This window comes from Pseudophryne corroboree, chromosome 1 (genome assembly GCF_028390025.1).
Source record: "Pseudophryne corroboree isolate aPseCor3 chromosome 1, aPseCor3.hap2, whole genome shotgun sequence".
NCBI classification, from domain to species: Eukaryota; Metazoa; Chordata; class Amphibia; order Anura; family Myobatrachidae; genus Pseudophryne; species Pseudophryne corroboree.
This window is the reverse complement of record NC_086444.1, coordinates 1126174855-1126187842: the sequence shown is the minus strand read 5'-3', so window position 1 is coordinate 1126187842 and position 12988 is coordinate 1126174855. Positions and strand designations below refer to the sequence as shown.

The window sequence follows — 12988 nt, the reverse complement described above, 5'->3', positions numbered from 1 at the left end:
ATTCTATGAATATGGCTCCCTCTATAAAAATGATCACGTCTGTGATCGTGTCACAGACCTATATAATCTTACTATACATACATATTACATATAGGTATAGCTTTATCCGATATGCATCACATTATCATGTCCATATCCACCCAGTCAGATATTGTTGGTGCCGACAGGGACACCCCGCTCGTCTGTGTCTCCCATATAGTTTTCTCTTGGAAAAAATATACCTCTACTGACATGTTGACATATTTACAAGTACCATTAGGAGTCGACAGCACCGACATAGTCATTCCCTTTGTGGCAGAGCCCTCAGCCTCAAATATGCCGATACACGTGTACCAAACACCCACCGACATTACACTGGCTATAAGGGATAGACCCCAGTACATTCTGTCATGGAAACACAGAAGGAGTTTACCAGCTCATTTCCCCCAGCGCCCATGATATAGTGTTTTTATTTCACTTATATTACACCAAACCACTGTGCCCCCCCTCGTTTTTCACTCTTAACCCTACAGCAGTGTTTAGGAAGGACCAGCGTCTCTGTGAGGAGAAAATGGCGCTGGAGAGAGCTGTGAGGCCTAAGCCACGCCCCCACACCGGCGCGCTTCAGTCCCGCTCAAAGCCACATATTTATACTGGCGGGGGTCTGTATTTAGTGCCTAGGCACTTTAAATACTTATTTGCCAGTGTAGACCTCAGTCTTCATGCTGCCCAGGGCGCCCCCCCTGCGCCCTGCGCCCTGCACCCTGTCAGTGCCGCTGTGTGTGTGGGAGCATGGTGCGCAGCGCGACCGCTGCGCGTACCTCAACACTGAAGTCTTCTGCTGTCACTGAAGTCTTCTGATCTTCCTATACTGACCCGGCTTCTGTCTTCTGGCTCTATGAGGGGGGTGACGGTGCGGCTCCGGGAACAAGCAGCTAGGCGCACCAAGTGATCGATCCCTCTGGAGCTAATGGTGTCCAGTAGCCTAAGAAGCAGAGCCCTTGAACTCAGAAGAAGTAGGTCTGCTTCTCTCCCCTCACTCCCAATAAACCTAACATAAAGTCTTTTCAGAGAAACTCAGTAGAGCTCCCCTGTGTGTGACCAGTCTCTCTGGGCACAGAATCTAAACTGGAGTCTGGAGGAGGGGCATAGAGGGAGGACCCAGTTTACACCCAATCAAAGTCTTAAAGTGTGCCTATGTCTCCTGCGGATCCCGTCTATACCTCATGGTTCTTGAAGCATCCCCAGCATCCTCTAACGTTCTATAGGATGCTGGGGACTCCGTAAGGACCATGGGGATAGACGGGCTCCGCATGAGACATGGGCACCCCAAAAAAGACTTTAGGTCTGGGTGTGCACTGGCTCCTCCCTCTATGCCCCTCCTCTAGACCTCAGTTTGTTTGTTTGATACTGTGCCCAGAGGAGATGGGTGCACTACAGGGAGCTCTCCTGAGCTTCCTGTCAGAAAGTATATTTGTTAGGTTTTTTATTTTCAGGGAGCCTGCTGGCAACAGACTCCCTGCATCGAGGGACTGAGGAGAGAGAAACAGGCCTACTTCTGTGAGTTTCAAGGCTCTGTTTCTTAGGCTACTGGACACCATTAGCTCCAGAGGGATTGGTATGCAGGTCTCAACCTCGCCGTCCGTCCCAGAGCCGCGCCGCCGTCCTGCTCACAGAGCCGGAAGATAGAAGCCGGGTGAGTATGAGAAGAAAAGAAGACTTCAGAGGCGGCAGAAGACTTCATGATCTTCACTGAGGTAACGCACAGCAGTAAAGCTGTGCGCCATTGCTCCCATACACCTCACAAACCGCAGTCACTGTAAGGGCGCAGGGCGCAGGGGGGGCGCCCTGGGCAGCAATAAAACCTCTCCATTGGCAAAATAAGTATATACATGTACAGATGGGCACTGTACATGTATATAACAGAGCCCCCGCCTGTTTTCAGGAATTTTGAGTTGGACAGAAGCCCGCCGCCGAGGGGGCGGGGCTTCTCCCTCAGCACTCACCAGCGCCATTTTTCTCCACAGCACAGCGCTGAGAGGAAGCTCCCCGGACTCTCCCCTGCTAATACACGGTGATAGAGGGGTTTTAAGAGGGAGGGGGGGACACAAATTTGGCGGATATAAAGTATAAACAGCACTACTGGATAAACATTTAGTGTTTTTTTTCCAGGGTCATATAGCGCTGGGGTGTGTGCTGACATACTCTCTCTCTGTCTCTCCAAAGGGCCTGGTGGGGAAACTATCTTCAGATAAGAGGTTCCCTGTGTGTGTGGGTGTCGGTACGCGTGTGTCGACATGTCTGAGGTAGAAGGCTCACCTAGGGAGGAGGGGGAGCGTATGAATGTGAGTACTCCGTCGGCTGTGCCGACACCTGACTGGATGGATATGTGGAATGTTTTAAGTGCTACTGTGAACTTATTGCACAAAAGATAAGACAATCTGAAGCTAAGGAACAGTCAGGGAGTGAACCCATGTCTGTCCCTATGTCGCCGGGACCTTCAGGGTCTCAGAAGCGCCCACTATCACAGATAGGAGACACAGATACTGGCACGGATTCGGACTCCAGTGTCGACTACGATGATGCAAAATTACAGCCAAAAGTGGCTAAATGTATTCGATATATGATTATTGCAATAAAAGAAGTGTTGCATATCACAGAGGAACCCCCTGTCCCTGACACGAGGGTACACATGTATAAGGGAAAGAAGCCTGAGGTAACTTTTCCCTCCTCACATGAGTTACACGAATTATGTGAAAAAGCGTGGGAATCTCCAGACAAAAAACTGCAGATTCCCAAAAGGATTCTTATGGCGTATCCGTTCCCGCCAACGGACAGGATACGGTGGGAATCCTCCCCTAAGGTGGACAAAGCGTTGACGCGCTTGTCAAAAAGGATAGCGCTGCCATCCCAAGATACGGCTACCCTCAAGGATCCTGCTGACCGCAAGCAGGAGGTTACCTTGAAATCCATTTACACACATTCTGGTACATTACTCAGACCGGCAATTGCGTCGGCCTGGGTTTGTAGCGCTGTAGCAGCATGGACAGATTCCTTATCAGCGGAAATTGAGACCCTAGATAAGGATACTATTTTATTGACCCTAGGCCATATAAAGGATGCTGTCTTATATATGAGAGATGCTCAAAGAGACATTAGTTTACTGGGTTCCAGAATAAACGCTATGTCAATTTCTGCTAGACAAGTCCTCTGGACCCGGCAGTGGACAGGTGATGCCGACTCAAAAAGACATATGGAGGTCTTACCTTACAAGGGTGAGGAATTGTTTGGGGAAGGGCTCTCGGACCTGGTCTCCACAGCTACGGCAGGTAAATCAAATTTTTTGCCTTATGTTCCCTCACAACCTAAGAAAGCGCCACATTATTAAATGCAGTCCTTTCGTTCAAATAAAAGCAAAAGAGTACGTGGATCGTCCTTTCTTGCCAGAGGTAAGGGCAGAGGTAAAAAGCTGCACAGCACAGCTAGTTCCCAGGAACAGAAGTCCTCCCCGGCCTCTGCAAAATCCACCGCATGACGCTGGGGCTCCGCTGAGGGAGTCCACCCCAGTGGGGGCATGTCTTCGACTTTTCAGCCACATCTGGGTTCACTCACAGGTGGATCCCTGGGCAATAGAAATTGTTTCTCAGGTATACAAGCTGGAATTCGAAGAGGTGCCTCCTCGCCGGTTTTTCAAATCGGCTCTACCGACTTCTCCCCTAGAAAGGGAGATAGTGTTAAATGCTATTCACAAATTGTGTCTTCAACAAGTGGTGGTCGAAGTTCACCTGCTTCAGAGAGGGAAGGGATACTACTCAACCCTGTTTGTAGTTCCGAAACCGGGCGGTTCGGTCAGACCCATATTGAATTTAAAATCCCTGAACCTATACTTAAAACGGTTCAAGTTCAAGATGGAATTGCTCAGAGCGGTCATTGCCAGCCTGGAAGGGGGGAGATTTTATGGTATCTCTGGACATAAAGGATGCATACCTTCATGTCCCCATTTATCCACCTCACCAGGCGTACCTGAGATTTGCGGTACAGGATTGTCATTACCAATTTCAGACGTTGCCGTTTGGGCTTTCCACGGCCCCGAGGATTTTCACCAAGGTAATGGCGGAAATGATGGTGCGTCTGCGCAAGCAGGGTGTCACAATTATCCCATACTTGGACGATCTCCTCATAAAAGCGAGATCACGAGAGAAGTTACTGAACAGCGTGTCACTTTCATTGAAGGTGTTACAGCAACACGGTTGGATTCTCAATATCCCGAAGTCACAGCTGGTTCCTACTACTCGTCTGACCTTCTTGGGCATGATTCTGGACACAGACCAGAAAAGGGTTTTTCTTCTGATAGAAAAAGCTCAGGAACTCATGACTCTAGTCAAGAACCTATTGAAGCCAAAACAAGTGTCTGTGCATCATTGCACTCAAGTCTTGGGAAAAATGGTGGCAACATACAAAGCCATTCCCTTCGGCAGGTTCCATGCAAGGACTTTCCAATGGGACCTATTGGACAAGTGGTTCGGGTCACATCTACAAATTCATCAGCTGAACACCCTGTCCCCCAGCGCCAGGGTATCTCTCCTGTGGTGGCTGCAGAGTGCTCACTTTTTGGAAGGCCGCAGGTTCGGCATTCAGGATTGGATCCTGGTGACCACGGACGCGAGCCTCAGAGGGTGGGGAGCAGTCACACAGGGAAGAAACGTCCAAGGACTTTGGACAAGTCAAGAGACTTGTCTTCACATCAACATCCTGGAACTGAGGGCCATATACAACGCCCTATGTCAAGCGGAGAACTTACTTCGCGACCAACCAGTTCTGATCCAGTCAGACAACATCACCGCAGTGGCTCATGTAAACCGCCAAGGCGGCACAAGGAGCAGAGTGGCAATGGCGGAAACCACCAGGATTCTTCGCTGGGCGGAAAATCATGTAAGCGCACTGTCAGCAGTGTTCATTCCGGGAGTGGACAACTGGGAAGCAGACTTCCTCAGCAGAAGCAGTAGACGCCCTAGTGACACCGTGGGTGTTCCAGTCGGTCTAGAAGCAGTAGACGCCCTAGTGACACCGTGGGTGTTCCAGTCGGTCTATGTGTTTCTCCTCTTACTCCATACCCAGGTGTTGAGAATAATAAGAAAGAGAGGAGTGAGAACAATTCTCATTGTTCCAGATTGGCCACGAAGGAACTGGTATCCGGATCTGCTGGAAATGCTCACAGAAGATCCGTGGCCTCTTCCTCTAAGACAGGACCTGTTACAACAGGGGCCATGTCTGTTCCAAGACTTACCGCGGCTGCGTTTGACGGCATGGCAGTTGAACGCCGGATCCTAGCGGAAAAGGGAATTCCGGATGAGGTAATTCTTACTCTGATAAAGGCTAGGAAAGACGTGACAGTGAAACATTATCACCGGATATGGCGCAAATATGTTTCTTGGTGTGAGGCCAGGAATGCTCCTACGGAAGAATTCCATCTGGGCCGTTTCCTTCACTTCCTACAGACTGGAGTAAATTTGGGCCTAAAATTAGGCTCCATTAAGGTTCAGATTTCGGCCAGATCCATTTTCTTTCAAAAAGAATTGGCTTCTCTCCCAGAAGTACAGACTTTTGTGAAGGGAGTGCTGCATATTAGGCCTCCTTTTATACCTCCGGTGGCGCCTTGGGACCTTAACGTGGTGTTGAGTTTCCTTAAGTCGCACTGGTTTGAACCACTTCAAACGGTGGAGTTAAAATATCTCACTTGAAAGGTGGTCATGTTATTAGCCTTGGCTTCGGCTAGGCGAGTGTCGGAATTGGCGGCTTTGTCTCATAAAAGCCCCTATCTGGTTTTCCATATGGGTAGGCAGAATTGCGGACCCGTCCTCAATTCTTGCCTAAGGTGGTGTCATCTTTTCATATGAACAAACCTATTGTGGTGCCTGTGGCTACACGAGATTTGGAGGATTCCGAGTCCCTTGATGTAGTCAGGGCCAGTGGCAAACGCAGGATTTTCGTGGGGGGGTTTCCATATATGTATGTATCTATGTGTGTGTGTATATATATATATATATATATATATATATATATATATATATATATATTCACACACACACACAGCATAGTCATTTTGGTAATTATTGAGTAGCCAGCACAAAGCACGAGCTATATATATATATATATATATATATATATATATATATACCCACACACACAGCAATCTGTACATAGACATACTGTACAGTAGTATACTTGCAAACACAGCAGACAGTACATATATCTACATGCTAGCACAGTGTACATGCACACACAGTATACATGCACACAGCATCTATACACGCCATCCATACATCCACAATAAATACATACACACACACACACACACACACACACACACACACACACACACACACACACCATACATACATAGTATACATGCACACAGTGGCCCTCATTCCGAGTCGTTCGCTCTGTAATTTTCTTCGCATCGCAGCGTTTTTCTGCTTAGTACGCATGCGCAATGTTCGCACTGCGACTGCGCCAAGTAATTTTGCTATGAAGATAGTTTTTTTACTCACGGCTTTTTCTTCGCTCCGGCGATCGTAATGTGATTGACAGGAAATGGGTGTTACTGGGCGGAAACACGGCGTTTTATGGGCGTGTGGATAAAAACGCTACCGTTTCCGGAAAAAACGTGGGAGTGGCTGGAGAAACGGAGGAGTGTCTGGGTGAACGCTGGGTGTGTTTGTGACGTCAAACCAGGAACGACAAGCACTGAACTGATCGCAGATGCCGAGTAAGTCTGAAACTACTCTGAAACTGCTAAGTAGTTTGTAATCGCAATATTGCGAATACATCGTTCGCAATTTTAAGAAGCTAAGATTCACTCCCAGTAGGCGGCGGCTTAGCGTGTGTAACTCTGCTAAAATCGCCTTGCGAGCGAACAACTCGGAATGAGGGCCCGTATACATACATACATACATACATACATACATACATACATACATAGTATACATACAGTATACATGCACACAGCATACATACATACATAGTATACATGCACACAGTATACATACATAGTATATATACATACATAGTATACATACATACAGTATACATGCATACATAAATACATACATACACAGCATACATACATACATACATACACACACACACACACACACACACACACACACACACACACACAGTATACAAGCACACAACATACATACAGTATACATGCACACAGCATACATAAACATACATACACAGTATACATGCACACACCCATTAACAGGAAGCACAGCCCCCACCCCTGCACCTATACACATGCTACTCACAAACTGATGCAGTAATTGGTACAGCATTTAATGTACCTCACCTGGCCAGCACAATTTATTATAAACTACACCTCCTTCGCCAGGCTGCTGTGCTGCATAATCACTGTGAGAGACGAAGACAGCAGCCACTGCTTCCCCTGGCTCTGTCTCAAAGCCCGATGTACTGCCTGTGAGGAGCTGCCTGCTGCCGCTGCAGCTCCCCCTACAGGCACCAGCAGCCAGCTTCTCACTGTCACTCGGACACACACAGTGTAAGGAGGACGGAGCTGCTGCAGCCTGAATAGCTTCTCCTAAAAATGAACTACCTGTAACTCGGACAGCAGCGCAGATGGATCGGCGGCCAGGGGTGGTTTCTAGGTACTCAGAAACCCCCCCTGCGTGCGCGCCTGGGGCTTTGAAAATTTATGTGGCCAGAACGGCTAGAGTCAGGAAAACAGAAGCACTGTTTGTCCTATATGCAGCCAACAAGGTTGGCGCCCCTGCTTCGAAGCAGACTATTGCTCGCTGGATCTGTAACACGATTCAGCAGGCGCATTCTACGGCTGGATTGCCGTTACCAAAATCGGTCAAGGCCCATTCCACTAGGAAGGTGGGCTCGTCTTGGGCGGCTGCCCGAGGGGTCTTGGCACTACAACTGTGCCGAGCTGCTACTTGGTCGGGTTCAAACACCTTTGCAAAGTTCTATAAGTTTGATACCCTGGCTGAGGAGGACCTAAGATTTGCTCATTCGGTGCTGCAGAGTCATCCGCACTCTCCCGCCCGTTTGGGAGATTTGGTATAATCCCCATGGTCCTTACGGAGTCCCCAGCATCCTCTAGGACGTTAGAGAAAATAAGATTTTAAACCTACCGGTAAATCTTTTTCTCGTAGTCCGTAGAGGATGCTGGGCGCCCGTCCCAAGTGCGGACTACTTCTGCGAGACTTGTATATAGTTTTGCTTACATAAGGGTTATGTTATAGTTTCATCAGGTTGGACTGATGCTACGTTGTTTTTTCATACTGTTAACTGTATAATAGATACACACAAGTTATACGGTGTGATTGGTGTGGCTGGTATGAATCTTGCCCTTGGATTAACAAAAATCCTTTCCTCGTACTGTCCGTCTCCTCTGGGCACAGTTTCTCTAACTGAGGTCTAGAGGAGGGGCATAGAGGGAGGAGCCAGTGCACACCCAGACCTAAAGTCTTTCTTGGGGTGCCCATGTCTCCTGCGGAGCCCGTCTATCCCCATGGTCCTTACGGAGTCCCCAGCATCCTCTACGGACTACGAGAAAAAGATTTACCGGTAGGTTTAAAATCTTATTTTTCCCTTTACACTCCACTGCACTATAGACAGCTGCATCTCTTTCCACACCTTTAGGACGGGTGGTCTTCAAGTTGCCGACTGTCGGGATCCCGGCGCACAGTATACCGGCGCCGGAATCTCGACAGCCGGCGTACCGACAGTTTTTCTCCCTCGTGGGGGTCCACGACCCCCCTGGAGGGAGAATAAATAGCGTGGCGCACGTAGCGCGCTACCGTGCCCGCAGCAAGCCCGCAAGGGGCTCATTTGCGCTCACCACGCTGTCGGTATGCTGGCGGCCGGGCTTCCGGCGCCGGCATGCTGGTCACCGGGAGTCCGGCCGCCGGCATACCATACCACACCCCTTTAGGACAGTGTCCTGATGGGATATCAAACATTATGCATGAATGAATTAATCAATCAATGCTGCACATTTTTCTATAGCAAGAGACTCGTTTACAATTTTACATTAATGTTCAGAATGCATGCAGAAAATGATGTATACAAAAATAACAGGATTAATTTATAAACAGGCAACATTAAGGGGAAGGCAACATGCCGCCCTCCAGCTGCTGTGGAACTATGCATCTGAGCATGTCCTGCCACAGTTTAGCATGCCCTCACATCAAATCTGTGGCAGGCCATGGTGGGATGTGTAGTTCCACAGCAGCTGGAGTGCCGCTCTTAAAAATATATACGCAAATATTGTACAAGTGAGACTTTGCTATGCCTCCAGAGTCCATAACTGCCTCGGTCGAGCCCCCCACCCCCCCAGACAAGCCAGGGACCAGGCAATTACTACCCGCTTAGCCCACCTCTCTCACAACCCCTCCTGAACTCCAGGCACGAGGGGCAGAATCATTCAAGTCTGCACAGGCACATATGTGAGCATCCGCTTTCTGGAGATTGCCAGAACAATTAAATACAAGATACTCCCGGCGAACTGAAGTAGTATTAGCTAGTGATGAGCGGGTTCGGTTTCTCGGAAACCGAACCCCCCCGAACTTCACGCTTTTTACACGGGTCCGAGGCAGACTCGGATCTTCCCGCCTTGCTCGGTTAACCCGAGCGCGCCCGAACGTCATCATCCCGCTGTCGGATTCTCGCGAGGCTCGGATTCTATCGCGAGACTCGGATTCTATATAAGGAGCCGCGCGTCGCCGCCATTTTCACACGTGCATTGAGATTGATAGGGAGAGGACGTGGCTGGTGTCCTCTCCGTTTAGAATAGAAATAGATAGTGAGAGTGAGACACTTGATTTACTGGAGCTTAGGAGTACTCAGAGAGTGCAGAGTTTACTAGTGACTGACCAGTGACCACCAGTGCAGTTTTATTATTATTTAATATAATCCGTTCTCTGCCTGAAAAAAAACGATACACAGTGACACAGTATACCATATCTGTGCTCAGCCTCAGTGTGCTGCATCATCTATGTATATCTGACTGTGCTGAGTGCTCACTGCTCACACAGCTTAATTGTGGGGGAGACTGGGGAGCAGTTATAGCAGGAGTACATATATTTAACAGTGCACACTTTTGCTGCCAGAGTGCCACTGCCAGTGTGACTGACCAGTGACCAGTGACCACCAGTATATTGTGATTGTCTGCCTGAAAAAGTTAAACACTCGTCGTGTGGTGTTTTTATTCTATAAACGCATTCTGCTGACAGTGTCCAGCAGGTCCGTCATTATATAATATATACCTGTCCTGCAGTAGTGATATATATATATTTTTTATATCATTATCATCCAGTCTATACTAGCAGCAGACGCAGTACGGTAGTCCACGGCTGTAGCTACCTTTGTGTCGGCAGTCGCTCGTCCATAATTGTATACCTACCTGTGGTGGTTTTTTTTTTTTTCTATCTTCTTCATACTAGTAGTTAACTTTAGGAGTCTGCAGTGCTGACAGTGTCCAGCAGGTCCGTCATTATATAATATATACCTGTCCGGCTGCAGTAGTGATATATATATATTTTTTATATCATTATCATCCAGTCTATATTAGCAGCAGACGCAGTACGGTAGTCCACGGCTGTAGCTACCTCTGTGTCGGCAGTCGCTCGTCCATCCATAATTGTATACCACCTACCTGTTGTGGTTTTTTTTTTCTATCTTCTTGATACTAGTAGCTTACTTTAGGAGTCTGCAGTGCTGACAGTGTCCAGCAGGTCCGTTATTATATAATTTATACCTGTCAGGCTGCAGTAGTGATATATATATATATTTTTTATATCATTATCATCCAGTCTATATTAGCAGCAGACGCAGTACGGTAGTCCACGGCTGTAGCTACCTCTGTGTCGGCAGTCGCTCGTCCATCCATAATTGTATACCACCTACCTGTTGTGTTTTTTTTTTTCTATCTTCTTGATACTAGTAGCTTACTTTAGGAGTCTGCAGTGCTGACAGTGTCCAGCAGGTCCGTCATTATATAATATATACCTGTCCGGCTGCAGTAGTGATATATATATATTTTTTATATCATTATCATCCAGTCTATATTAGCAGCAGACGCAGTACGGTAGTCCACGGCTGTAGCTACCTCTGTGTCGGCAGTCGCTCGTCCATCCATAATTGTATACCACCTACCTGTGGTGTTTTTTTTTTTTCTATCTTCTTGATACTAGTAGCTTACTTTAGGAGTCTGCAGTGCTGACAGTGTCCAGCAGGTCCGTCATTATATAATATATACCTGTCCGGCTGCAGTAGTGATATATATATATTTTTTATATCATTATCATCCAGTCTATATTAGCAGCAGACGCAGTACGGTAGTCCACGGCTGTAGCTACCTCTGTGTCGGCAGTCGCTCGTCCATCCATAATTGTATACCACCTACCTGTTGTGTTTTTTTTTTTTCTATCTTCTTGATACTAGTAGCTTACTTTAGGAGTCTGCAGTGCTGACAGTGTCCAGCAGGTCCGTCATTATATAATATATACCTGTCCGGCTGCAGTAGTGATATATATATATATTTTATATCATTATCATCCAGTCTATATTAGCAGCAGACGCAGTACGGTAGTCCACGGCTGTAGCTACCTCTGTGTCGGTAGTCGCTCGTCCATCCATAAGTATACTAGTATCCATCCATCTCCATTGTTTACCTGAGGTGCCTTTTAGTTGTGCCTATTAAAATATGGAGAACAAAAATGTTGAGGTTCCAAAAATAGGGAAAGATCAAGATCGACTTCCACCTCGTGCTGAAGCTGCTGCCACTAGTCATGGCCGAGACGATGAAATGCCAGCAACGTCGTCTGCCAAGGCCGATGCCCAATGTCATAGTACAGAGCATGTAAAATCCAAAACACAAAATATCAGTAAAAAAAGGACTCAAAAATCTAAAATAAAATCGTCGGAGGAGAAGCGTAAACTTGCCAATATGCCATTTACCACACGGAGTGGCAAGGAACGGCTGAGGCCCTGGCCTATGTTCATGGCTAGTGGTTCAGCTTCACATGAGGATGGAAGCACTCAGCCTCTCGCTAGAAAAATGAAAAGACTCAAGCTGGCAAAAGCACAGCAAAGAACTGTGCGTTCTTCGAAATCACAAATCCACAAGGAGAGTCCAATTGTGTCGTTTGCGATGCCTGACCTTCCCAACACTGGACGTGAAGAGCATGCGCCTTCCACCATTTGCACGCCCCCTGCAAGTGCTGGAAGGAGCACCCGCAGTCCAGTTCCTGATAGTCAGATTGAAGATGTCAGTGTTGAAGTACACCAGGATGAGGAGGATATGGGTGTTGCTGGCGCTGGGGAGGAAATTGACCAGGAGGATTCTGATGGTGAGGTGGTTTGTTTAAGTCAGGCACCCGGGGAGACACCTGTTGTCCGTGGGAGGAATAGGGCCATTGACATGCCTGGTGAAAATACCAAAAAAATCAGCTCTTCGGTGTGGAAGTATTTCAAAAGAAATGCGGACAACATTTGTCAAGCCGTGTGTTGCCTTTGTCAAGCTGTAATAAGTAGGGGTAAGGACGTTAACCACCTCGGAACATCCTCCCTTATACGTCACCTGCAGCGCATTCATCATAAGTCAGTGACAAGTTCAAAAACTTTGGGCGAGAGCGGAAGCAGTCCACTGACCAGTAAATCCCTTCCTCTTGTAACCAAGCTCACGCAAACCACCCCACCAACTCCCTCAGTGTCAATTTCCTCCTTCCCCAGGAATGCCAATAGTCCTGCAGGCCATGTCACTGGCAATTCTGACGAGTCCTCTCCTGCCTGGGATTCCTCCGATGCATCCTTGCGTGTAACGCCTACTGCTGCTGGCGCTGCTGTTGTTGCTGCTGGGAGTCGATGGTCATCCCAGAGGGGAAGTCGTACTCGTAAGACCACTTTTACTACTTCCACCAAGCAATTGACTGTCCAACAGTCCTTTGCGAGGAAGATGAAATATCACAGCAGCCAT

The 12988-nt window shown here is 47.8% G+C and overlaps 1 protein-coding gene across 4 annotated transcripts in view; it reads right to left on the bottom strand.

Moving 5' to 3' along the window:
• SLC2A9 (solute carrier family 2 member 9) overlaps positions 1-12988 on the bottom strand; it is a 724331-nt gene that overhangs the window by 364368 nt on the left and 346975 nt on the right. The gene's annotated exons all lie outside the window — the stretch shown is intronic.